The sequence below is a fragment of the Nicrophorus vespilloides genome, unplaced genomic scaffold (assembly GCF_001412225.1).
Source record: "Nicrophorus vespilloides isolate i.1.1-1 unplaced genomic scaffold, Nicve_v1.0, whole genome shotgun sequence".
Taxonomy (NCBI): Eukaryota; Metazoa; Arthropoda; class Insecta; order Coleoptera; family Silphidae; genus Nicrophorus; species Nicrophorus vespilloides.
Genome location: NW_017096290.1, coordinates 5,057 through 10,112, shown reverse-complemented (window position 1 = coordinate 10,112; position 5,056 = coordinate 5,057).

The following is a 5,056-nucleotide window of genomic DNA, read 5'->3' as shown; positions in this document are numbered from 1 at the left end:
TATAATTAAATTCCGTTAATTTTGACGTTTAATGGATAAAACAAGGTACAAGCTGGAGGTTAGACGGTGGAGCAAAGGGGGGTGGGAGGACCGAGGAGCCCGTAGGTTACTGGATTTACTAAGTTTATCAAAGTCTGCTGCATAATTATTATACCCATGCTCACATTGAAAACTACTTATTGGTTTAGTGCAGGAGAGCGTGGCCGTGAAACGCTGTTAGTTCTGCATGATGACACACTTCCCGCTTAACTTTCTATATATACATATATACATGTAACCTGAACGTAGCTTCTGCCGCCGCCGCCACAGCCGCCTCATTTCTCCCTTACATCTCAACTGGCGTCCTTTTCGGTGCGACGCTTTTGTTCGATTCCCATTTGGTCGTACGCACCTCACTTTTCACCTCATTTACTCTCAAACACACACACTCACACACTACGCCAATGTTTATCGCCGCCTAACGTGACAAGCATATCCGTAATTAATGATTATGTAAACTTCACATCAAAGGCAATTTTGTTAACGCAGATTTTAACTTATAATAATTGAAGTTGTTACAAAATTAAAATTAAACCGAGGAAAACATATTTTTCGAAACTTATTGTTTTTAATACAAATTTAAATATTGCTTGTAATACTGGGATCATACATTTCTTTAACTTGGTTCTCTTTTTATGCGGTAGATACGTTCCACAGGAAAACGCATAAAAATAATACGTCTAACGTATAAAAATAAAGGATACGTTCCATAATTTTTTAAAACCGCATAAAACTAAATCAATGTGTTACAATATACCGAAAATCGCATAAAAAAGGGTTTTATTAAATTTCAGAAAAATAATTAGTCTTACTATATTCTTTCTTTCTGAAATGTTTATACATAATTTTATAAAAACGTTAACAATCATAGACAAGTTTATTAAATTTCAGAAAAATATAATCTTAACACATTCCTTCTAAATTTATACGGAAAAATTAAAAAAAAAATACAGAAAATTTTTATGAAAGTTAATCTTTCTTCACATTACTTTTTCTTTAGAATTATATGAGTTATATGAGAGTGTTCGGCATAATTTGCGAATTGGTTAGAAATCACTTTCATCACTAGAAGAGACAACATATCAGATCTATGTCCTGAATATAATGATTCTTCACAAGTAAAATTAGTCTCAACTTTGCATCTTGATTTTTTCCCTTTTGACAATATAATCAGTGATTAAACTTTGCGATGGCTTTGCTATTTTTTTTGTACAATTCCTGATATCCAGAAATGCAATTCTGAAGCTCGCGTTGAAACTTGAATGCTCGTTCAGAATTATCATCTTTTTGGATGAAATGGTTTGCCAATTTGTGTGAAAATGGCCTAAAATAGTTATTTAAAAAAATGCTTTTTGAAATAAAAACTGCATAAAAAGAGGACCGAGTGTATATCAATAATATTTTAAATCTATTTATTAACGATCTCGATGTTTCAATAAACGTTGTTTGTATTTGTACTCGCATATAAAATTAGTCAGTATTCATTTGGGAACAGATTCGAAATTCGGTTTGTACACCGATTGACAAGACTAAAGTATCATCGCTTCGAATTCCGTTTTTTTTTATTGGGGCCGTTCGTCACCGGTCTTTTACTCCTCGGCTATTTTACTGTTTGTTTGCAGGGTACAGAAGGGTACCGCCTACATCGGAAATTGATTATACGAAATACATTTTATTTCAACCCGTTTTTATTTGTTCCAATTCGTGTATCGACTAATTAAAGGTGCACGCCAGTATTTATCGCATCGGTCCAATTGCGTAACGTACACATACATACACAACGTTGGCTTCTGCATACAGAACACACTGACACACACACGCATGCATTTGTGTTTGTATCAGTCGGTCTGTATGTGTGTGTGTGTGTGTGTGGTGTTTGCCCTAAACTCATTAGCCATCAAATTGGATTTGTTGTAATTCGGTATTTGCATTTCAAATTAACAATAATTAATTGGGTGATTAGCGTGATGTATATACGTTCGGTCGGTTTATTATAAATAAATATTTAACGGGGAAGCAGCGAACGGATCGGGGGGGCGGCGGCGGCGGCTGACTGTGGATGGGAGGGTTGGTGGGTGGGTGTTATGGGCTGGCATCAGAGGTGGCGATCGGACCCACAAATATATAAACGCAAACGTGTGCTGGCGTGTAACCGATCGACCTAAAAATAATTACATCTGCACACAAAACCCACACAACTCAATACCAAACACATACACACACACACATGCATACGTTGACCATGCATACACATTATAAACGCTTCCATTTATATCCGGGTAATTTTGAAATATTTGAGACGTGGATTTATTCATTCCATAGTCAAATTTATAATGTTCCCAGTTTTCGTTACACACACACGTGGATAATTATCCACACGTTTTAACATTATTTATATCGCCAATATGTAGACACATACATTGCAATTAACATTTATTTTACTTGTATTTTATATTTAGATTTAAAACTTTCCTAGATTTACTTTATATTTATATTCTAAGATTAGAATCAAACCAATATTCAATGAAGAATTTGTTCATTGTGTGCTAAATTTTAACTAAAAATTCAATAAGTCATAGCACTCTAGTTTCAATAAGCAAATTCAATTTCTTATATAAAACAGCACTTATCCAATACGTTATATTTAATTGAGCGTGGGGTCATCGAAGACGAACTTCCACTAAGAATATGTGGAATATAACGTAATAGCTGAACAGTGTTCGCTTTGTAGTTTTATTATTTCTTTCTATGCGCAAATCAATCATCTTTTCCTCATACATACGAGGGAATATTTTGAATCCATTGTTGTTCGCTCCCTTATTTTTTTTATGGACTTCCATATAAAGATTCCCGTTATGGAAAACGTGTTTTGTATTTTTTCTGTGTGTGCGAGTATGTGTGTGTTCCTGGGGGATATTATGTTTTCGCGAACGAAGAGAGAGACACAGGATGGGAGAAGATATGGAAAAGGCAGTTTGTATGTGAGAGTGAGAGAGATAGATAGATAGAGAGAAGTAGAAGAGAGTGAGAGAGAGAGAGATACGGAGAGATTTAGACGTCGGACAGGTCTCGGTGTCGGAAGCCGCATTCAAGTGGGACGCGATAACGCCCTATTTATCGTTCTGTTTGTCTTCGCAATGGGGACACGTTACGATTATTGCCGTACTGACGCGGACGGCGGCCGCGATAAATTCCTCCCTCAGAAACTGCCTGACAGCGATTTTGATGTTTAACAATTGAATTCAAACAAGAAACTGCGAGTCTGATATTTTTAATCCGCTTTTGTTGGATAACCAAACAACAGAACTAACCAGATAATCTTGTTTAAAGCCCTTTCAAATTAACAATGCAATATAATAAAAGAAATATAGAAAATTACAGAACAATTTTGTTGAATTCCTATTCCATTTGTAGTTGGAATATCTTTACTTTCTCTTAAGATATGAAAAAGTCATGCAAGTAAATATATCTACTTAAAGTCTGAAAAATTCGGTTATTTACTATATTGGACTCATATTAAAAGAAAGTTGAACTAAATCTACGAATCTGACCTTGTCAAAAGTAGACAATTTGTAGACTAATTAGATAGGAGATGTATATAAATACTACCGATCATAAAATTTGCTCAAACGGAAAATTACCTTAGAGAAATTCAGATCGAAGCAACTAAAGTTTCGTACGTGAAACACGGTAGCTAGATTTAAAAAAATGCGCCGGGTAACATGGTACATCGATTACGCACTGAAAATACGTCAGGCATTTGTTTTCTTATGTTTTATTTATTTGCAATTGTTTTAATGAGTTTCGATGACAGATATACAGTGGATATGCAGCGCTTAACGAGTTTAATCCGTTCCAGAATTTTCGGATTTTTACTCGTATTGTGAAACATATTCAAAAATACACATAATATGTGTACACAAGTTTTAAAAATGATGCAGTGACTTCTCTTCTCGTTATGCGAAACGTCGCTCGTTAAGCAAGTCTTTTTTTCTTATAATTTATTTTGTTCGTTGTATGAGGTGATCGTTAACTGTATATGTAAAAAAAAAAGTAGATGGGGTAATAAAAAGAAGCAATGTCTTTATCTCGAAAACGTGTGATGTGTGAACATGTTTATTAAAGCTACTATTTGAAATGTTTATGTTTGTAGAATACATTTAAAGAAATTAAAATTGGAGCAAATTATTTTACAATTTACAATAATTGGATGAAATATAAAAAATTAAAATTAAATTTGAATTATAGAAATAAATAAATAGTAATTACTGTTAATATAGAACAAAATTAAAAAAAAAAAACTAAGTAAACATACAACAATTTTTTTTAATGTTTTTGTTTATACGAATATAAATGTATATTTTTTTATTTTTATACTGTTTCTCAATAATATAAGCATTTTAGTAAAATTCTTATAAACGCGCAATGATGTTGGTAGTATATTTTCCATAATTTGTTGTCAAAATAATATTATTTTGAAATGATCATTTAAAACATTTGTAATATAAGAAATCAAATATATTTACTTAGTATGGTAGTAATAAGCAATTGTAAAACTTCTTATTCTTATCAAAGAAATATGATTTAATAAACACATATTAAACGATTAATGATTTTCTTTTTGGTTTATTATAGAAAACAATAAGAAAATTGAAAATGAAAATAGCAAAGTAAAGAAACGTAACTTGTATTGAGTTTAGTGTTAAATATGAGAATTAGAACAGAACATGATCGTGTAATACGGGGTCGGAGGAGACGTAAGCGAATGAGTTTGCTTTAGGGTTAGTCGGTGATCAGAGGGGACGAAATGAGTAGTAATATTAGAGGTATGCAGAGCAAATTAACCGACGGCAGTCGGACTACTACTAGTGTATGGAATCCGAGCTGCAGCCATCAGCTTGGTAGCTACCTCCCTCGGCACTCGCACTCCAACAACCACTCGTGCCGTGCGCGTATCGAAATTACGCGATTAAATTGCCTTTGATGGCAATTCTATACTCAGGCATTTGACAAATGA